The 23766-nt window shown below is 44.6% G+C and overlaps 1 long non-coding RNA gene across 1 annotated transcript; it reads right to left on the bottom strand.

The window, feature by feature from the left end:
- Positions 1-353: 353 nt before the first annotated feature.
- Positions 354-23738, bottom strand: LOC146075304 (uncharacterized). The gene is made up of 3 exons (XR_014473550.1): positions 23460-23738; positions 1246-1358; positions 354-1067 (listed from the first exon to the last, which is right to left on the bottom strand). It is a non-coding gene; the product is annotated as an uncharacterized LOC146075304 (long non-coding RNA).
- Positions 23739-23766: the final 28 nt, after the last annotated feature.

A 23766-nucleotide genomic window follows, 5' to 3' on the forward strand; every position in this document is an offset into this window, starting at 1 on the left:
ATGGCCCTGGTGCGTGCACTCTTGCCCCTGTATGACCGCATACTTGGTCCTCACCATCACCGCACAAGTGTGGCAAGAAAGAAGGGGATGTGGGACAGTATCACCTCCGCGGTAAATGCAGTTAGCACACACAAGAGGAGTGTGCGCAACGTCAAAAAACGATATAATGACATCAAGCGCCTCCTCAAAGCCAAGCTTGCCCTGGAGAAGAAAGAGGCCTGTGGCCTCTCCCTGGCGCAGCTCTTGCTGGGAGCATGCTGGCTCTCCCTATCCTGCCTCTGGCAGTGCTGCCTCTCACTCCCCTACCTCTCCCAGTGGTTTTGGTATTTGGGCCCAAGCTGCCTGTCCCTCTGCCTCCTCTGCACCTTATGACTGCTCCTCTCCTCTCCAGGTGGCCCTAGGCAGGAAGTCCGCATTAAGGCCTATGAGAGGCTGCTACGCCGAATCATCCCACCGGAGGTTATTCCCGGCATCCACATTGCCGACACAGACAGGCCCCCCACTCCACCGCCAACTGGTAAGTGTCCACACATGTCAACTACACATTTTGCTATGTCATGTGCGCATGCTATTATGGTGGTATGCTTTATGTGTCCAAAAGCTTGCTGTGTGTGGAACTACATATCCCAGCAAAATCACATTTTGCTACCTTGCATTGCTAAATAATGGACTGTGCATTTTGCTGGGTTATGTAGTTCCACAGATCCAAATAATGTGTGCTGTCCTAATCACTGTAGGGCTGCAGTGTACTTGATTGTTAATCCATATCAATCCTTTGGGTAGTTGGAAAAGCACTATACAGTCACTTTTACATGTGTAATATCGTTCACAGTCATAATACTGAAATAACCACTTCAGTTCAAAGTCTTCACATTCCTTATGTAATCATATCAGAGTTAAAAAGTTTGATTTTGGTAAAGTTTTTATCAGCATATTTGAAAAAAGTGCCAGTTAGGTGCAAATGATCATTATGGAAAATGTCTTCTTCTTTCAAACAGCTCCATCTCTGGAGTCCCAGCCTGCTGTTGAGCAACATCAGCCACATCCGATTGTTCACACTGTCCAGTCTGCAGGTGAGATATCATACTGTTACACAAACACATTGCACACAAACACATTGCACATTTCACACATGGCTGTCCCCACCACAGTAGCCTGTGCCAATGCATAATGCATGAGCAACACCTAATCATTCCAACTAAGGTAACATGACCCACCATACACCAATCTGCATAGCATACTTACCACTCTTTTCTCATTTGTAGGACCTTCACAACCGATGCCTGAACCTACGGATCCCATGCAAAATATGGACGACATGAGTGAAATCATCCTTGAGACGGTGCCATCGTTGGAACCTGCACAAAACCAAGCACACCCAGTCAATGAGGCCCCCTATACCCAGTCACATAGGCAGCAGCCCCCAATCATTGCAGCCACCTACACCCCCACTAGTTCGGAGGAGTTGGCGCAATCCATCCATCTTTTCAAGGGGAAACAAATAGCTTTTATGGAGGTGCAGACCACCCAACTAGAACCCGTTAAGGGGTATGTGCGTAACATAGCTCTGCAAATGAGACGAATTTCTCAAAGTGTGCGTGCTAATGTAGGGACACAAATTCATCAATTCAATAAGGTCTTATGGAAAAGCAGAAAACAAAGTTTATAAGTCCGGGGATAATTAGCCCACTTCCGGTGGGACTGGCATCATTATACATCTATGGGCTTCCGCCATTCTTACGCGGAAGTTCTATACAAAGCAGAGTCCTGTTCCCCACTTCCGGCTTCTTAATTGCCCGGCCCGCCCTGTTCATGATGCTGTTCCATGCGGGGGTTATCATTGGTCGCCACGGCCGTCTTCTGTCAATTCTGTTGTTAGCTGGAGTTTAACTCCGTTCAGCGGCCATTTTTTCTAGTGATTACTCTTATTTCCTACATGAGAAACTGCCATTTTCCTGGGTTCATGTACCATATACATGGGTTCCTTTGTACGTGCAACGTGCATTTCAAAGTTGTCAGGGTGATGATTTAAACATATATAGATAAAAATAAATTAATTAGTGTTCTATTATGGAGACAAATAATGCATATATAAAAAGACATATAAACTCACTTCTAATTAATTTTGTGCTCATATTTGCAAATTCTCCCTTTTTCTTATGTGAAATACAAAATCTCAAATTATAAAATTTCCTGGTCACAAAAGCAAAGTTTGAGGGGAATAAATACCATTTCTGTACTTTTGAGACATAAGCTATTAAAAAACAGCATGTACTATGCAAGGACAAAAGGGTTGTTACATAGGGCCTTATTCTGGTTCACTCCTTCTGGCAAATTCCTTCTTAGAAGGACAAAACCATGTGCACTGCAGGTGGGGTAGATTTTGTGCAGAGAGAGTTAGATTTGGGTGGGGTTTTACTTCAAAGTGAGATCTATATTGCAGTGTAAGTATTTTCCCTGCACAGAAACAAAATAACTCACCCAAATCGAATTCTCTCTGCGCATTTTACATCTGCCCCCCTGCAGTGCACATGGTTTTGTCCATCTAAGAAGGAATTTGCCAAAAGGAGTGAACCAGAATAAGGCCCATAGTGTTATAGATGAGAGTTGAAGTGGACATGGCTGGGCATAACTAGCACTGAAAATGTACCTTCTCCAGTCACTTTATTTCATTGAAATAACCTCTCTTGAAAATAAAATAAAATTATTCTTGCTCTGCAAAATTTCAGGTCTACCGCAAACATTGCCTTCTTACCGTATCTGCCTCAATAGAAATATAAGCACACGGGATACAGTCGTATTGTCGGCCTGACTTAGGTCGACAGTCATTAGGTCGACACCATTGGGTCAACATGGGACAAGGTCGACATGGTTTTAGGTCGACAAATGTGTTAGGTCGACAGGTTGCAAGGTTGACATGGGATTTTTCACTTTTTTGAGCTGATATGTGCCGACAGGCAGTATTTTATGCCCTACCATCCACTATGGCATGGTGGGGGAATAAAATAGTGTGCCAAGCGCAGCGAGGCACTTGAAAGCATTGCGAGTGAAGCGAGCAATGCGTGGGGCTGCGGTTGACATCCAACTGGGTCCATGTCGACTGTGTCGACATGCGGGTCAAAAAACACTGAAAAAAACCATGTCAACCTCGCGACCTGTCGATATAACGCATTTATCGACCTTCACCCATGTCGACCTAGACACATGTCGACCTTCACCCATGTCGACCTAAGTCGGGTCGACAATACGATCCACACGCAAACATACTTGTACCAACATTGCAAGCAACAGTTGTAAACCTAGATTTGATCTACAGAGCAGTCATTTGCACTTTATAATATAAACTACATGTCTTCTGAACACTAAATAAGGTTTATAGACAACCTGTCAAATTGGATCCCTATAAAAAAGCTTTACAGCTCAATGGGCCTTATTCAAGTCCTGATGCTGATGTTCGGTATTTTGCACATGTGGTGGAACCATACTGCATATGTGCAGTACATGTCTGCGACGTAACATGCAGATCGGCAACAGACTGGCCTCCATAAGCATGTTAACTTTTACCAAACCAGTGCTATCTTATCAGCTCAACAGCATTAAGTGCTGGATTAGGGAGCTATTTGAAGTCATCCATTCAGAGGTGAGTATTGTACCAGACTAGAACCAGTTATGCAGGTATGCCAGGCAAGGTTATCTTGCTGGAACCAGTAGTGCTGCAGAATCCTGGCTGGAACTGGACTATGGTGTTGATTCAGACCCGTTCATATAGGTCCTAATTCAAACCCTTCCCTGATGTTCGAGGTCTGTGCACGCGCAAACCCAGGGAGGAAACGGCTTTGGCGAGCCATTCGCTCAAGGAGGGGAGGGAGAGGGCAGGGGGTGGCAGCAGGCATAGGCAAAACTAAGGGGTGGTCTGGGGTGCACCGGACCACCCATTAGACTGCCCGGCCGTTCTATCACTGTACCTTTAAATAAATATATGAACGCTGCTGCCGCCCGTTTTATCCCCTATTCAAACCATAAAGATGGCCACAGGTGGAGTGCGCGCATGCGCGTGTGCACGCAGCTCCTCCCTGAAGACGATAATAAATCGAAACGTTGAAAGCAGCCTGTCTGTTTGGGATTATTGCATCCCTGATTTGAAAAGTCCGTGAGTGCCGCCAGCATCTTTTCCTGTACAAATTTCTTTATTGTGAGGGCACCGGGCACCGGGCACATTGCAATGATTGAATTGGAGTGCCGGGCATCACAACCCGAATATATATATATATATATTAGATACTGTGTGCGTGTGTGTGTGTGTGTGCATATATATTTATATAATTATAGTGGATGGAGTATTGGCTTGCGGCACACTAAAAGTGTAAGTGTGCCACCCTGACCTGCCTTTACTATTTAAAAAAAGCCATATATAAGTCAATGGCAGGCAGGCTATCTCCCCCCCCCCCCCCCCGCAGGCCCTGGGTATGCATACTTTGGGGGAGTGACTTGCCCGGTTAAGCAACGCGCCCTCAAATTATGCCACACCCCATTTTTGGGGGGCGCACGGCGAAGCCACTGGACCACTAACACAGATCCATCCTATGTTAGTGGTCTAGTTTGGGACCACCCATTACCATATTTCTACATTTGCTTATGGCAGCAGGGGAACACAAAGCCTGCTCTGGGCGGCTGATGTCACATGGCATCAGTGCCCGCCCCCTTTTCGGTGATCTGTGTGCATAATGAAAGTCAATCTAAACAGACTTTTATTAGGAAACGGCAGAAAAATCAGTAGATGGTGAGTAACCATCGAATGATTTTTTTGGCCATGTGGCCGCATGCGAGGGGATGTGTTCACGTACATATCCCCTCGTATGCTAGTGCTGAGGGGGTCATTTGGTCGGGCATTCCCTGTTCGCTAGACTGCGAATAAATGCAGCCTAGCGAACAGGTCTGATCAGGCCCTATATTTGCTAGCTGGGACCAGCTGTGCTGCAGAGTCCTGGCTGAAACTGGACTGTATCAGCTGGCTGGAAACAGTAGTATTGTGAAGTAGTAACAGGTACATAGCAGTATAATCAGGAGCCTAAATATGTAGCTAGGAAGCAACATTGCACAGGTACAGTAGCTTGCTAATGTACTAGAAAGTCCTTTTATTAACAGTTTTAAAACCATTGCTGCTCTGGGATTGGTGGGTAAAGTCACATTACTATTTTCAATTAGTGGTTCGACAATGAACTGATCCAAACTAAAATAGCAGTACCCAACATACAGAGCAGATGGACAAATACCAGGAGAGACACCGGAACTTGGCCACCGCAGCAGTGTAGCACCGTTGGGAGACCACAGGAAAAGAAGACTCCCAGCGCAGGCGTAAGTGCCAGGAAGCCACTTGTCTGGACATGACATCTGTTGTGCTCCCAAAGTCTATACAGTCTGCGACTGGCTTGCAGCATTAATTTGGGTGTCATTTAGACCAACGAGAAGATAAGCCCATGCACCACAAAACAACAAGACAAACTGCTAGCTCATCAACTCTAGCTCAGAGACAGGAAATGAAAGTGGAAGAGGAGCTGAATCATAAAGCAGCCCGTTTTATTTATTTTTTTAAATAAATCTTTCCCTGCCTAACTTAGAATGAAGATAAACCATTATAAGGGCTGCCACGAAGTACTGAAAGAGAACTTTCCACATTATTAACATCAAAAACTTAATGAAGCACAATAATATCCTACGGGTTAAATAGTGTATTTTGCAAAAACAATAAACAAAAATAAAATTAAGTCCCAAAATTTTTGTTGAAAGAACATGTAATTTGCCTTTTGAAGAACATATGAACCATAGGAATTGCAGTAAACATTTCTGAAAATATAAAAATTTAAAGTTTCATTGCCTCTAAGTATATCTTAACATATACAAATATAATAACTCAAAGTTTTGCACTTTATTTTGTAGCAGGCAAAACAGCTTTCCAGGTAAATCAGCATAAGCAAATAAGGGGCCTTATTCTAAATCACTTTTTCTGACAAAATCCTTCTTAGATGGACAAAACCATGTGCTCTGCAGGGGGGCAGATGTAAAATGTGCAGAGAGAATTAGATTTGGGTGAGTTATTTTGTTTCTGTGCTGGGTAAATACTGGCTGCTTTATTTTTACACTGCAATATAGATCTCACCTTGAAGTAAAACCCCACCCAAATTTAATTCTCTCTGCACAAGTAACATCTGCCCCACCTGCAGTGCACATGGTTTTGTCCATCTAAGAAGGATTTTGTCAGAAAGAGTGAACTAGAATAAGGCCCATGGTTACATCATTGCAGCATACAGGTGTCACAGCATGGTACAAACTCTTCAGAAAGATCCAGTGGTCTCTACCGTAGGCCACACCCCAGCCTATTACTCGGGCAGCTATTCCACCATCAAGAGCAATGATCCTCTGCCCTGGAAACACTTTTATTAGGAAGCCACAGGTGCTGCTTAATCAGCTCAACTTTGATCACATCTGTCCTTGTGTTTCCCTCCTATATCCCTATAGATTGTAAGCTTGCAGCAGGGCCCTCTAACCCCCAAGTCTGTTGTTACCCAGTTTGTTTTATCACTGTCTACTATTGTAAAGCGCAACGGAATCTGCTGCGCTATATAAGAAACTGTAAATAAATAAATAAATCTGTTTATCTGGCTACTGCTCTAAAGGAGCCCATACACGGTCCGTTGTGTATGGCTCCGTTCTGTACTATGCGATGCGCGCTCCCGTGCATCACATAGTACGGTACAAAAAGTATGTGCTGCACATACTTTTTGTACTAGCTATACATCGGATCGGAGTGCATGACACTGCATGCACTAGGGATGCAATCCGATCCGTGCTGTTTAAGCACACAACGGATCCGATTAACGGACCGTGTATGGGGGGCTTTAGACCTGAACTAGATCTTCCACATTACTTTCATGTGAAAAGATGCTGTCCCTGCCACACTCCTCTTCCCTTAGCTTCAACTGCCCTGGTGAAGCTAACAAATTTTCAGGTGAGCTGCTTGGTAGTTCCTGAAAAGGGACGTCAAACCTGTGGTTTTCCAGTTGGAAGAAAGGTGGATTTACCATCCATAGTCTTCTAAATCCAGTCATCCAATTCAATACCCTGCAGGCCAACACCCACATAGCAGAATTACGTGCATTAATAGCACCCAGCTCCTTCTGTGCTTCACAGAGCACCTTGGCAGTGTCCTGTATGTGTTGCAGTTTCTCCCCAACCACCAGTGGCTCCTCCCACACTTTTCTCCCTGGCAAATGGGAAAGTAGACATCAACCGCTTGGAAACTTGTAAGCGATTTTCAGTGTTTTTCCATGCAGCCTTAAAAAGGGTCTTCCAAATCCATTTGTTCAGGAAAATATATTTTTTCTCTTTTTTTGGGAGACAGAAAAGGAGTCCCCTTCTATGGGGTCCACCAGAGGAAGATCTACGTCCCTGATAGCCATAATTAAAGGCTCGGATCCCTGTAACAGGGACTGAAACCCTTGTAAGCGCTCTTGTTCCTCCTCCCTTCCTTCCAAAACCTCCTCATCTGAGTCTGGGGTAATGTCAGAAATGCCGATTTTACGCGATTGCCCTGGGATAGGAGTAATAATATCCACACTAACAGACAGGAGGTATAAATCCTGCTGCACCTTTTGGGTCTGCTTCATATTTGCAGCAAGCTGAAAATACACATTTTCCAGCATAGACTTTATGCTGCTGGCCCATGAAGGCTCCTCTGACTCCTCCTGACACCACTGAATTGTGGCAACATGCACTGTTCACAAGTAACCTGTGAAGCCGATGCAGGGGAGAATTTTGCACTGCAATCCATGCAAATCAGTTTCCGCACCATCTTGGTAATAAACTGTGAAAAACCACACAAACACAGAATCACACAGAATTTGTATACAAGTGTAAGCATGTGTAGTGGGAACTCAGAGACACTAGGCGACCAGTACATCCATAACCTGAGCTCCCAGATTGAAGAGCTGGTAAACAATATATATTACAGATTTATATACATCCTGAAGACTAATAAACCATTTTCAAAACATTCAAATAATTTCCCTCTGCATCATTACTATTCCTTGCTGATTGCCAAGAGAAGAGTTTTATATACATGCACCTGACTGGGTTCATGAACGACGGCACCAGCTGCAAGCTACTATTTGCCTTGAGTGCAACTTCGTATGTATGTATGTATAAATATATATATATATATGGTCCTGCTCTGAGTAAGCTCCACCCCCCATAATGACGCTGGAGATGTAAAAGTTATTTACACTGGCATTTTTGCTATACAGCAATTTAAAACTTTGTGTACAACCCTGGTGGTCCAGTGGCCTCACAGACATAGCCAGTCTTAGTGGGGAGCTGCACGGCTCCTGTGCAGGGACACAACCACCGCCATATTGCCGCACAGTAAACTGGCAGACCCCTCTAAAGGGGTCCCCAGGTAACACCAGCGATGTCTTCAGACTAATGCCAGAGACTGACCCTACTTCTGGCTCCCTAGAAAGCAGGAATGCCGATTTGTCCCAAACAGGAAACCCAAGCTCTGGAGCTCTAGGAGTGTGCATCCTCTCATGAGGGCACATTTTTTTCGAAACTGTCTTGTGGGTGGGGATATAGAGGGGAGGAGCCAGTACACCCTGCTGAAAATTTTATATGCGCCTGTCTTCTGCGGATGACCCTCTATTACCCATAGTATTGAGACCCCATTATCCCATATGGATGATAGAGAAATAAAATAAATCACTCAATGTTAAGTCCAAACGTCGGGACGGTTCGGAGTAGACAATGAGGCTCCCAAATTACTATTGGTATCTGGAGTCTAGGGTGCATGTGGAGCAGGGGATATCTCCTTAGATATACCTTTGACTCTTAAATTGTTTCTCCGACTCCTGTTGTCCAAGTCTTCTTGTCAGTGGGACAGCTCATCAATTTCTCGTGCTTGGTAAGATGTTTGATGGTGTTGTGTCGTTTTTTTTTTTTTTTTAAAGATGGCAGCTGACTCGACTTGGTTTTCAATATCAGATACTCTGTGAGCTAGTTGGAAAATATCAGCCTGGAGGGTTGCTATTTCAGACTTAACCGCATACCTTATCTTTTGTTCGAGGTCAATAAAGTCTTTCTTGGTCGGAAGGTCCTTTTTTATAGGAAGGAAGTGCAGATGGACAAGAACATCACAGAACTTTGTTTTAACTAAAATCAGAGTGCTATGTTTGTCGAAAACCAAACACCGTGCACCATCCAAATCACACCATACATAGGTTATTCTGGTTGACTCGCACAACTGTGAAATTCGCAGCCTTGCGAGTCCACCAGAAGCCGAATGCCCACCCCCACATGCCGCGATCAACCGCATGGCTACGCATGGATGTTTTGCATAAACATCCATTTGCAGCCTTGGCTGCGGGGGAGACATCATTCAATGGTCAGCAACACCTCTGTGGTGTCTCAGATCTGCGGGCACCCTGTGCAGGAAGCGGGTGGCAGCTGACGTGTGCGGACGTCAGCTGCCTGCCCCTGCTTCATCTGGGAATTACCACGAGAACGCCCAGCATTTTCATGGGAATGCCCATGAAATGCTGGGCCAATCCCCCGGCCCGCCGCCCCATGCCCACACTGTAGTGTGCAAGTGCCAAGCCGCTCACACACAGCGGCTGCACATATGCCTAGCTAAAAAGAAAAAACGCTCACCTGTGAGTACATGCAGGAGACTGTGTTAATCAGAATAGGACCCCTAATGTGAACTATGGTGGTGACAACATTGTGTTGTGTGGGTGTTTCTCTTCTGCAGGCTCTAAGAAACTTGGGTACTTGTGGATAATCACGGCTCCCACGATGTGCATCGCATAGCAAAAAAATCGCATCGCATGCGTTTTTTAACAGAAAAGCATCCAAATGCATTGAAATTAGTATCAAACATGTTCAATGGCCCCCAAATGTCATTTTTGAGGCTGTACCACCCCCACTATCAATGCGAACCCGAAGCGTGGCGAGCGAAGCGAGCCCACGAGGGGCGGCGTTACGAGTCCTACGACCTTTTCATACCCCCACTATCCACGTTGGCGTGGAGTTGAGAATAGAAAGTGTGGCGAGCGCAGCGAGCCACCGAGCCCGAAGCGTGGCGAGCGGACACGGATACCTTCACAGGTATATGCGTCCCCTCGCGGGCTTCACAGGTGTCCACGTCCCCTCGCCACGCTTCGGGCTCGGTGGCTCGCTGCGCTCGCCACACTTTCTATTCTCAACTCCACGCCGACGTGGATAGTGGGGGGTATGAAAAGGTCGTAGGACGCGTACCGCTGCGCTCGCCACGCTTCGGGTTCGCGTTGATAGTGGGGGTGGTACAGCCTCAAAAATGACATTTGGGGGCCATTGAACATGTTTGATACTAATTTCAATGCATTTGGATGCTTTTTTGTTAAAAAACGCATGTGATCGCATGCGATCAAATCGCATGCGATTTTGTAAAAATGGTAAAAAACTGCAAAAATCGCATCCAATTGCATGCCATTATATATGGCATGCGATGGGAGCCGTGATACTCCACAAGTACCGAAACTTGTTAGGAAGATGGATGGTGTTGAGTATACACAAATTATTGAGAAAAACCTGAGAGATGAAGATTAGCAGTTGATTCACCTTGTAGCAAGACAAAGTAGTGGCTTATGGATAGGTAGGTCAATGTCTCTGAAAATGTATGTATGGAGTGGAAGCAATCCATTGCCACACACTATAACATTTTACAAAACTTGAGCAATTCAGGGACAAATGGCACAATTTAGGTGCTTAAAATCTGGTAGAGACACCCCAACAAACGAATTTCTGTAATTGAAGCAATATGTGGCTCTACAAAGTATTAACTAATTACTTTAGCAACCCTGTTATTCTAGGATTTTATTTGTTCAATTTTTTTTAATGAGTTAAATGTTATAAAGTGAAATGTGTTTTCCCAGATGTAAGTGTCAAATGGTAAAGCTTTTTACAGGCACTGTATTATGGAACAAAGACCATATGGAACAGTTTTCTGCACACTAGTTACTAAATTGCTGCTATTTTAAACAATTTGGGCCAAAAAAAATCAATTATATATCACATTGAAGGTGTGTACACGCGAGCATTTATCGCTGGCAATATGGTCGCTCCCGTTTTTAGCCTTCTTAAGATGGCTGATTCCCTCTGTGGCTCCCTCGCTGATGAAAAATTGAGCAATATAACGCCCCCGTGTGTACACAGCTTAAGATTTACTTGTTCTGCTCACAATATTTAGGGTTCCTTTAACTAAGGTTTGGAGAGAGATAGAGTACCAGCCAATCAGCTTCTGTCCTTTTACAACAGGCTGCATTTGAAAACTGACAGGCGCTAGTTGGTACTTTATCTTTCTTCAATGCTTAGTAAATAGACCATTTATTGTACCTATCATGGTTTCTATCATGTCATTCTCTCACATATAAAGTGAAATGCCATCTATAGTACTTGGACCCAATAGTGGTGTTTACGGCTGCCTCAGCTGTTGGAATACAGAACCAGCTTCTAAGAATAAAAAGGGGTTGCCCATAGCAACCAATCAGATTCCGTCTATCATTTTCTAGTAAGCAATTAAGAAATGATAGACAGAATCTGATTAGCATTTAGTAAATGTATCCTTAGGTTTTCTTCATTTTAGGTCTGTGTGGCTTATCTATTCCTGTAGTACTTAATTCTTCTGTATTTTGGGGCCTAATCAGACCCGTTAGTTTGGGTCCGAATTCGGTCCCTTCCCTGATGTTCAGGGTCTGCGCATGTGTGAATACGCAAACTCCGGGAGTAAATGGCTTCGGCGAGCTTCACACTCACTGAGCCGTTCGCTCAAGAAGGGGATGGGCAGGGGGCAGCAACAGGGGAATTCCCAGCATTTTATTGGCATGGCCATAAAAAACCCTGGGCGTATGAGGTGTAAATCAGGCGTATTTCACGTTTGCATGTAAAAGTAATCTCTATTAAATCAGCACAGCTTCTCTCCTGCACAAATATGCGCCTTATAAAAGGCCCATAACCACACACACTTCTCTGCTTCTTACAAACATGGGTAATTATGTGTCTACTGATGTGTTTTCACTGGGCTGTGGGATATGTGATGTACTGTCAGATGTGCCAAATAAAATGCTGGGGTCATGAAAGTAGACATCAGAAGCAGGTTGTGCAGGTAGCTTGGATGCTGCATTGGTGTAATTTGTTTTGATAAAATAAGGTTGTAATACATTGGGTCAAGCACAGATGGTCCACATTCCTTAGGTAAAAATATCAACAAGGCCGACAGGATGAAAAGCTCCACACAAGCAATTGTTTGCCATTGAGAATGTGTACATTTGAATGGTCAACAGCATGTGCTGATGTGTTTATGTTCCGACACTAATGTGGACAAAATGTACATATACACCCTATTGGATCCCTGCATCCCCTTGCATGCCTTGCTGTGCTGCCCATGCTTTGAATGTGGTGCCTTACTCCTCTTTTAACACAATTATATTAGCCCTCCATGCCCTTTGGATAGTAGTGCATTAAATAGGTTCTGTTGCCACATGTCGCTGGAACTTAAACCAGAGAAAACCATGTCATGATTGTGTTTCTGTGCACCTAATATCCCTTTCACACCAGAAGCAAATTACCGGGTTAAAGCCTTTCAACACAGGAATCTGCAGAAAAACCTGTGCTGCAGCCTTCATCCTCAGTGGGGTTTTGAAGTTGATCAATTTACAGCAGGCATATCCACACTGTGGCCCTCCAGCTGTTGTGAAACTACACATCCCAGCATGCCTTGCCATAGCTTTAGCATTCCCTAATAGCAAAACTGTGGCAAGGCATGATGGGACTTGTAGTTTCACAACAGCTGAATGGCCATAGTTTGGACATGCCTGATCTAGAGAAATTGTAAAAATGAGATCCAACCCTTTTTTCCCCTCCCTTGCCAACACATCCCCTACTGTTACAAATTTGTAATATTTTTGAGGATAATTATGTATTACTCAAATTTCTAATGTTCAGAATTATATTATGCTGGAAACTACACATAGTAACACAAACATATTGCAAGTGGCTTAGTCCATAGCAAAAAAGGTGCAATGCACATTTACCTTGACAAAGGGGTGACATACCCCAAAATGTTGGTATGCTTTTTTGCTGAAATACACCACTTTTAAAAATTTCCCAGAGTGCCACTGTCTGTCTCTTCTTCCATATATATATATCTATATATATATATATATCTATATATATATATATATATATAGATATATATATATCTATATATATATATATATATATCTATATATATATATATATATATATATATATATATATATATATATATTAGGGCGGAGTGAAAAAACTGAAATTGAGAAATTCAAAATCGGCTAGTGTGGGAAAGTTGTGACTTGACCTGAATAAGAAACGTGCAAAAGCATTTTGATCTGAGTCAACATCTTCTGTTCTGGCAAGAGGCCTGAAGTTTCACTTTTTTGGTGAAAATTACGAAAACTATGAAGATGCTCCAATCTAGTTATAATTATGTCAGGATGTCTTAGAGTGGTTCATTAATATACTTTAGCATAGTAAAAAACAGTACGAGCTTGTCCTAGTGCAAAGTGACTGACTAGCGGGAGAAAAAATCCCTAATAATTGACCCATTTTCATGGTCACAATTGTGAATATTGTGTGTTTTCTCCTGAACGTGTTTATAATAGAAGAAGCACAAATACTAGTCTAAATGTAATTTCATTGACACTGTGTGAAATATAACACTGCATAATAGCCCTTAATCAGACCTGATCGCAGTACAAATTTGTTCTCAAAATGGGCAAAACAAATGCTGCATTGCAGGTGGGGCAGATGTAACGTGCTGAGAGAGTTAAATTTGGGTGGGGTGTGTTGAAACTGAAATCTAAATTGCAGCAGGTATTTACCCTGCACAGAAACAAAATAACTCAACACAAATCTAAAGGTGGCCATACATCTACAGATCGATTGTCAGATCTGGCTGGTTGGAACAAATACCTGGTAATATCTGAATGACAGTTTTTGGCAGTTTTCCAGCATTTCAAAGCAAAGTGCTCTCATCCATTACCAGTATTTTGTTCCAAACATACAGGTCGGACAATAAATCTGTAGATATATGGCCACATTAACTCCCTCTGCACATGTTACATCTGCCCCACCTGCAGCTGCATTACAGCATATAATTATGCCAAAGATAAGCCAATATATTAACAGTTAAATACATTAAAGTGCACTATGCTGTAATAAGTATTGCTGATCAATCCTGCCTAGCAGGGCTGTCTTTTTGTATGGGCTTAATGGGCACTTGCCCAGGGGCCCCCGGCGTATAAGGGCTGTATGTTGATAGCTGAGATCCCCTTTTTCCAGGGATACCAACATTTTGAAAATCGGCCCTGGGGAACTGCAGATATCCAACTTCAAAGCAGTAGTCCACATCCGACCTGTTAATTACAATTTCCAGTCATATTTCTCAGGTTCTCTCTGACACTAGCGGCTTGTCTCTATCATGCCCAGAACCAGAGATATCAGCCTTCAAGCAGCCGGTCCCTGCTCCAGCTCCAAACATCTGGTGTAGTTTTATATTTTTGTCAATGGATTGCTCTGGCTCCTGATCTCTGATACCCAAGTTCCCAGCACCTCCTGAAAGTTGGGACTCTAGGTTTTTATACTAGGCTAAGAAATCTATTTCCAGATAATGGCGATATCTGCAGTCAAACAAGCTGCCCTTCCAGTGGAGAATGATGAATATTAAGCCCACTCCATTATCCAACCGTCCCCTGTGTATAAAACACCCCCTACCTCCCTGGAAGTCATTTACAAGGGAACCTTCATACAGCTCAGTGCCCCCTTCCACACGTTAGTGTTCACCCTCCCACCACCTGTGCAGTAAATGAGTAATTAGCAGAAGTTATTGCTCCAGGTCCTACATGTTGAATGGAAGATAGAGCACCCCCTGCCACCCGTGGGACATCAAAGCTGCTGCTGATACCACCCTAGGAGGGAAGAATGGGTAAGAGCCCCAGTGCATTGCTTTGCCCAGGTGCCCACACTGCTGTTAAGACGGCCCTGCTGCCTAGAAATGAACACAGTGATTGGCATATATGTACTGCTGGACACCACTCATAGAATGATTAACCTGTTATTTTTTTAATCAATGTTCTTGTTTTTTTCCCCCTAAACATTAGATGTATTTGTTTATTTATTTATTTACAGTTTCTTATATAGCTCAGCAGATTCCTTTACGCTTTACAATAGTAGACAGTGATAAAACAAACTGGGTAATGACAGACAGACTTGGGGGTTAGAGGGCCCTGCTGCAAGCTTACAATTTATTACATCATAATACACTTCAACGTATTTAACAGTTAATATATTGGCTTATCTTTGGCATAATTATATGCTGTAATGCAGCCCAATCATGTTCCCAGTATAGGGGATGCAACACTGTTTTTCTGTCAATAAACAGAAGTGATATGTAAAATGATACATTAGACAGTTTACACTTACTTGTAATACTTATTGTAACAGTTACTGTATTTCAATAACAGACTGCAACAGTTATTTCTTATTTATATACACAGGATTGTCTATCTTTGTATATGCACTGCAAAGAGAGCAGCATAAATCCAATTCCATGTATTTCAGTGACACTGTGTGAAATATAACACTGCATAATGGCCCTTAATCAGACCTGATCGCAGTACAAATTTGTTCTCAAAATGGGCAAAAAAATGCTGGACTGCAGGTGGGGCAGATGTAACATGTGCAGAGAGATTTAAGGTGGCCATACATCTACAGATTTATTGTCCGATCTGTCTGGTTGGAACAAAATCCTGGTAAAAGATGAGAGCAAATGACAGTGGACCATTTGCTTTGAAATGCTGAAAAACTGTCATTCAGATATTACCAGCTGTTTGTTCCAACCGGCCCAATCTGACAATCGATCTGTAGATGTATGGCCACCTTTAGATTTGTGTGAGTTATTTTGTTTCTGTGCAAGGTAAATACCGGCTGCATTATTTTTACACTGTAATTTAGATTTCAGTTTCAACACACCCCACCCAAATTTAACTCTCTCAGCATGTTACATCTGCCCCACCTGCAATGCAGCATTTGTTTTGCCCATTTTGAGAACAAATTTGTACTGGGATCAGGTCTGATTAAGGGCTATTATGCAGTGTTATATTTCACACAGTGTCACCGAAATTCCATTTAGAGTATTTGTGCTTCTTCTATTATAAACACGTTCAGGAGAAAACACACAATATTCACAATTATGACCATGAAAATGGGTCAATTATTAGGGACTTTTCTCCCACCAAAGTCATTCACTTTGCACTAGGACAAGCTTGTACTCTCTTTTACTATGCTAAAGTATATTAATGAACCACTCTAAGACATCCTGACATAATTTTAACTAGATCGGACCATCTTCATAGTTTTCGTCATTTTCACCAAAAAAGTGAAACTTCAGGCCTCTTGCCAGAACAGAAGATGTTGAATCAGATCAAAATGCTTTTGCACGTTTCTTATTCAAGTCAAGTCACAACTTTTCCACACTAGCCGATTTTGAATTTCTCAATTTCAGTTTTTTCACTCCGCCCTAATATATATATATATATATATATATCACTTTTAAAAATTTCCCAGAGAGCCACTGTCTGTCTGTCTCTTCTATATATATATATATATATATATATATATATATATATATATATATATATATATGATGAAAACTGCACCCAGCAGTTGAAACGGCTGTCAGGTCAGCAGCTGTCACTTAGGCCCTTATTCTGATCGGTGCGGTAATGTCCGCGTGCGTTCGGCCCGCCGATGTTTTGTGTCTGCGCATGTGCAGAGGCGTCTCTGCGCATGTGCGAGCGGGGCGTACGGCCAAATCCCGCATGATATGTTAACACTCCGAACAGGGGGTGGAGAGGGGCGTGAAGGGCTATTTGGGCTCATTACCATATGCATACGCCCCGCGTTTCATGGGCGTTCCCATGAAAACGCTGGGCGTACGTATGGTAATGCGGCCGTGACGCACGTGTAGGGGGCGGACATATGACATCGCCGGATGTCAGCTGCCCGCCCAGATCCCTGCTTTTGCACGGAAAAATGTCCGTGTGGTCTGAGGTGGTGGGAGCTGGTGGAGCACTCGGTCCTGCATTCGATGGTCTGCGACCATCGAATGATGGGGGAGTTTCCCTGAGATGGAGGAGGCGTATTCCGTGAAAAATACACGTGCGGTCCGTTCGGACAGCTTCTTACCGCATACGGACGGAGTTGGCGATCCGTATGGAAGGCGGGGTTTCGCACGCACGGTCCTGGCCGCATGTTCGGATCCAGCCGCACCAATCAGAATAAGGGCCTTAGTGCAATGTTGCACTCTTAATAAACCTCTTTTTTTTCACCTATACTACCGTGTGCCGGATCCATCCTTTCTCTGAGGGGGTAAGTGTCTCTTATTGCTCTATTATGTTCCTGGCACCGGATTTTTATTGAAGCCACGAGTGCCAACACGATACACCTACTTACATATATATATATATATATATATATATATATATATATATATATATTTTTTTTTACTTTATAATAAAATGCAGTTTAAGGCAAAAATTAAGCAAATACCATTAACATTGAAAATAACCAGAGTATATATACATATACTTACTTTCTCCTGATTTGAGCGACGGTTTTAGGAGTGTAAGAATGGACATTTACAGCATCTGTAATGTCTTGCCAGCACATTCCCGTGTTTAAATATCCATACTTCTTGGCCCATTCATCCTCAGTGCAAGAGCACCTAGAATCTCCTTGGTGTGGAATACCTGCTGGTTCATCCTCTGGAAGACTCTCAGCGCCTTGGTGTATGAGCTCCTCAACCCTAACGAGGATCTCCTCGATGACTGCATCAGAGGTGGAGGACATTTTGGCATTCTTGTGTGATATGTTTATATATGCGTAGACCTGCTGATATATGCGAATAAAGGCCCTGATTCACGATCATTCAGAAGGGTCTAAATTCAGCCCCGTTCCGAAGTTGGGGGGGGGGGGGGGAAGAAAAAAGGGGGGAAGTGGTGTGTATTGCGCTGCTAGCCACAAATAAATCTAGGGGAATATACTCCACAAATAAACAAAATCAAAATAGACCAATGTGCAAAGATAAGGTGGACACACTGCTTTAAAAAAGTACAGATTTTATATAATAATACATTGGATATAAGACAAACAATTGATAATAAACATAAGAATAAAAATAAAAAATACAAATTATAAAAATAAAAAGCACAGTAAGTACACTATAGATCTGTTGGACAGGATAATAAATATCAATCCTTAATAGGATAAAGGTTAGGGGGGGGGGGGCAGGGGGTGTCTGCACATGCGCGTATTTGCACATGTGCAGACACGGCCATGGGAACGCAGGTGGGTCGATGCTTGTCGGGGGCAGGTGGGGCGATTGCCCACCCCGTCTCCGGTGATTCGCGGAGGAAATAAAAGTCTGTCCAGACTGAATTATTTCCGAAGGCAGGAGAAATAATTTGAGTGCCGCGACCATCAAATCAAATGATTTCACCTGCTAGCCGAGGCATGTGAGGGGCTGTGTTAGCTTACCAAGCCAACGTGAATAAAAACGCAACCAAAAAGTTTGTTTAAATTTATATGTTGATACAGACACTGACCAATCACTAGACAGTAGAGTATATAAATAACCCCTGTATTTTTTGGTGCGCCAGTGCCAATATGAAATCTGCATCATTTACACAACAGGAGTTGATGCTGCTGACTGCAGTTATGGATGGTTGCATGGACAGCACGGGCCTATATGTACCCAATGATGTAACGTTTGCAGCCTACGCGGAGGTAAAGCGAAGAATCCATCGACAGTTAATAACTGTCCTGTCTGTTTTTCATGTAAATCAGGCCGGATCACTAGGCTGCTAATTTTTGAAGACATGCGATCAGGTACACGACGCCCTGTCCCGTGCAAGCCTAATTGCTTTAAGCCCCGTACACATGGGGGGATATATCGCCGAGCGATATATCGTTCAGTGTCCCGTTAGCATCAGCGACCAGAGATGGTCGCTGATGAAAAAGAAACTGCTGGGGGAGCCCGGCAGTGGAAATCAGCTGGTCGCATGAGCATGTTCCTGCGACCAGCGATCACTACGGGCGAGAAACCGGGAGCGCGCACCCGGCGATATACCGCCGGTGCACACTCCCATCATGGGCAATTTGGTTGCTCAGTGACCATATTGCCTGCAATATTAGACAAAATCGCCACCGCCATTGAATAGTTTGGAAGGGAGGCTCTTCCTTTGATAAATACAGCTGATAGAAGTCTGTCCCAATTGTGGATCTCTTTTGTACATGTGCAAACCGCTGTGACCATTCTTCCATTAACTGGTTTAGATGCAATTAGTTACCATTGCAAGATTTTAAGTTGCAAGCCTGTCTAACATAGGGATGGCCATCAGTGCAGTCAACATCGATGTTTGCCATTGATCACGATACTGCAACCAGTGATAGATAGTAATAAAAAATGTGATTGATGACCATAGATAGTTTTACCTACAGATGGTCATCTATTTTCTTTGCCTGATAGGCCTATGGGCCAAATAGAATGTGGGGGTGGGGCTTCAAGACCTGCACTTTGAAAAAAACATCGGCCATAAACTGTCGATGATTTTAAATCATCGCTGGTGGATAGCCATGCCTAGTCCAACATGCGATGACCTTACCCAGATAGATCTTTGTTTTAAATTGCCATACTCTAACTTACTTTAACCCCTTCAGTGGCACCCCCAGAGAATAATCCGGGGTTTGCTCCAGTGCGCAGATTGGCAAGCCCGTAAAATCATCGGGAGTGCCACGGGAGTGACCGGTGCTGCCTGTGCTCCCTCTTGCCAGCGCCGCACTCAGCTTCAGCAGCTGCCTGGTCCGGCTTCCCTCCCCCGGCTTTGTGCGGCGTGACCTTGTAACGTCACGCTGCACACAGCCAGGTTGCCAGGGGCAGGGCCGGGCAGCTGCTGACGGACAGTTCAGCGGCACTGCCCGGACCCAGGGGTTGTAGTGGTGTTTTTTGTTTTTTTAAGGGAGCGCTTTCCAGAAAAAACTCGCCCTGTGGGCAATGTTCCCTCTAATTTTACGAAGGCTGTGTGCAGCTAAAGATTTTGGCTGTGCAACTTTGGAATGAAATTTACATTTTTGTGCGTCACTTATATATAACTGGAAAATGACGTTCAGCATTTGTGTTAACTTTAATTCAAAATTATTTTCAACATTTAAACATTCAAAATACAGTACACAATGTAGTTAATGGGTGAAACACACATTAATTGAGTCCACAACTGCAAAAAGGGACCACTGCTGCTTTGTGCGCTCAGTTGTAATGTCTGTGCGCATGCTCGCCAAGGTGTGTGCGCGCGCACGTGCGCACAGCTTAGAGGGAACACTGCCTGTGGGGAGCGCTCTCTCTAAAAAAAAAAAACACAGCTGAAGGGCTTAATAAGAAACAAAAAAAACCCATTAAATAATGCTTTCTATAGGTGTGTACACACTGTGCGATTTTGACTATAGTCAAACACATGTATTTAATGTGGCTGGCGAGGGATGTTTTATGGCGAGGATGGCTTGTTTTCCGCGAGGATAACTGAAAACAAGCCATCATCTCTGTTTAACCTGCTCGCCCTATTGTATTTTCCAGGGGAACCCTCGCCGTCATTCTCCCGAACGATGAGGTTCGTGGCTAATGCAGCGAGCCCGCTGCATATAGCCACGTGCCTCACCGTTTTGACAGTACCCCCCGTTCCACCTCACATTTAGAAATAGTGAGGTGCGAATGGCGAGTGCAGGGGGTCAGTTGAATACTGAGGGCTATGACTGTGAGCAATAGGCACTGCTTGCCTTAATAGCTCGCCTGATTGGCATTGAATATACTCCAAAATCTCATAGCAAGTTAGTCAAAATCGAGCAATGGTTAGCCTGCATGCGATTCCGCTAGGTCAGTCATCACACAGCTAAATAGACTGTGGGCTTGATTCTGGTTTACTTGCAAAAACAAATTCTCTCTGTTATGGACAAAACCATGTGCACTGCAGGGGGGCAGATTAGATTTGGGTGGGGTTTATACCTCAAACTGATATTTATATTGCAATGTAAAAATAAAGCTGCCAGTATTTTCCGAGCACAGAAACCAAATAACCCTAATCTAAAACTCTCTCTGCACCTGTTACATCTGCCCCCCCCCCCCCCCCCCCTGGGCCGTTTCTAGAGGCGGACAAGCCGTGCAGCAGCCCGGGGCGCCGCACGGCTTGTCCGCTTCTAATAAACAGCCGGGGCGCCCGGCAGCAGCTCCCCCCAGCGCTGCCTCCCTTCCTCCCCCTCTCCGGCTCAGCTCTCACCGCACACCGCCGGCGCCGTGCTGATTAATTTCCATGGGGAGGGGAGGGAGCGCATCGTGCGTCCCTCCTTCCCCTCTCTCACTATGTCACTGGGCTGTCAGCCAATCAGGAGACAGCCCGCGATGTATGAATGGCTGACAGCTCAGTGAAGGGGAAGGAGAGACATGCGATGCGCTCCCCTCCCCTCCCCAAGGAAGTTGAAGAAGAGGCAGCAGCAGTGGCGATGGCAGCAGGGGGAGGCACAGTGAGTTACTGTATATGCTGCTTCTGGCACTGTGGGGCATATTGGCACTGTGGGGCATATTTGGCACTGTGGGGGCATATATCTGTGGCACTGTGGGGGGCATATTTGGCACTGTAGGGGAATATATCTGTGGCACTGTGGGGGCATATTTGGCCCTGTGGGGGCATATATCTGTGGCAAAGTGGGGGCATATATCTGTGGCACTGTGGGGGCATATTTGGCACTGTGGGGGCATATATCTGTGGCAATGTGGGGCATATTTGGCACTGTTGGGGCATAGCTGTCACTGGGGGCATATGTGTGGCGCTGTGGGGGCATATGTGTGGCACTATGTGGGAATAGCTGTCACTGTGGGGGCATATATGTGTGGCGCTGTGGGGGGCATATCCAGCACTGTGGGGGCATATATCTGTGGCACTGTGGGGGCATATATCTGTGGCACTGTGGGGCATATTTGGCACTGTTGGGGCATATCTGTCTCTGTGGGGGCATATATGTGTGGCGCTGTGGGGGCATATGTGTGGCCTTTGAGAGAATAGCTGTCACTGTGGGGGCATATATGTGTGGCGCTGTGGGGGGCATATCCAGCACTGTGGGGGCATATGTGTGGCACTGTGGGGGCATATGTGTGGCACTGTGGGGGCATATTTGGCACTGTGGGGGCATATCTGTGGGGACATATCTGTGGGGGCATATTTGGCACTGTGGGGGCATATATGTGTGGCACTGTGGGGGCATATCTGGCACTGTGGGGGCATATTAGTAAATGGCATCAGTTGTGCGGCAGCGGCTCGTGGGGCATAATGTGTAATGGGCATTACGGTGTGGGGAGTATTGCGTAATTGCCATCCCAGTGTGGGGTGTAATGGGCATCACGGTGTGCAACAAAAATGTGTCATTTTTATCACGGTGTGCGGCGTAATATGTAATTAGCATCACAGTGTGCGGCATAATGTGTAATTGTCATCACAGTGTGTGACGTAATGTGTAATTGTCATCACAGTGTGCGGCGTCATGTGTAATTGGCATCATGGATAAATAGTGTATAATGATTTAAGTAGCCTGTCATTGTTTGGCCTTGATCTGTGAGGCGTACTAGGTCACTGTGTGGGCCTTTATGTTTTTTATGTCACTGTGTGGCCTTCAGCCCGCCAACTTAAGTGCAGGAGGACAATGACAACTCCTGCGGTAACCAATGTCTGGTCACGCAGGTCGCAAAAGTGTGATGTAAGGTAATTGTTTTCCGGCTAGGCCTCGCCCTTATATTAAACCACGCCCCTTTTAAATTAGGCCACACCCCTATTTCGGCGCGCGCCTCCGGCGCGCTCAATTTCTTCTGTGCCATGTTATGTATTGGGGGGGGGGGGCGCATTTTTTTTTTTTGCCCTGGGAGCTAAATTGTCTAGAAACGGCCCTGCCCCCTGCAGTGCACAAGTCCATCAGAGAATTTGCTTTTGCAAGCGAACCAGAATCGGACCCAGTGTCACATCACTGTGGAATGGAATAGAGGGGAAGTGAAAAGATTAAATAAACACCTAAAAAACACAAGAACATTGGTTATATGACTTATATGATGTCACAGTTTATTACTTTGCTGTCGATAGCCTGTTACCCTATCAGTCAGCTTTTTTTACCCAAATATGAGTCATTGTGAATTTATGTTTTGTCTTCTATGATCTTGAACCGGTTGTGCTGGATTAGTCTATTGCTACGTACATACATATATAATGTATGTCACCCATCTGTCCTTATAGATTCTAGCTCACCTCAAAGGGGCGGAGGTTGACGTATAGCGGGCGTGGATTCACAAATTTGGGCGTTTCAGTACGGCCAAGTGCACGGCCTCATTTTGTTCCGATTTGCTGTGACTATCGCATAGACAGCGGACACGGTGAGCGGGCGCCACCACCCGCTGCTACAATTTATACATGATAATAAGGAGGACGGGGCGTGAGATAATAAGGAGGAGGACAGGGCGTGAGAAAGCGCGTTGATCTTTACGACGTCACCAGCTCCCGCTCTTGACTGACAGCGGTCCCACGTGACCGGCCGTCACCACCTTGGCGCCTTTAT

The sequence above is a fragment of the Crinia signifera genome, chromosome 4 (assembly GCF_055691185.1).
Source record: "Crinia signifera chromosome 4, ASM5569118v1, whole genome shotgun sequence".
Classification (NCBI taxonomy): Eukaryota; Metazoa; Chordata; class Amphibia; order Anura; family Myobatrachidae; genus Crinia; species Crinia signifera.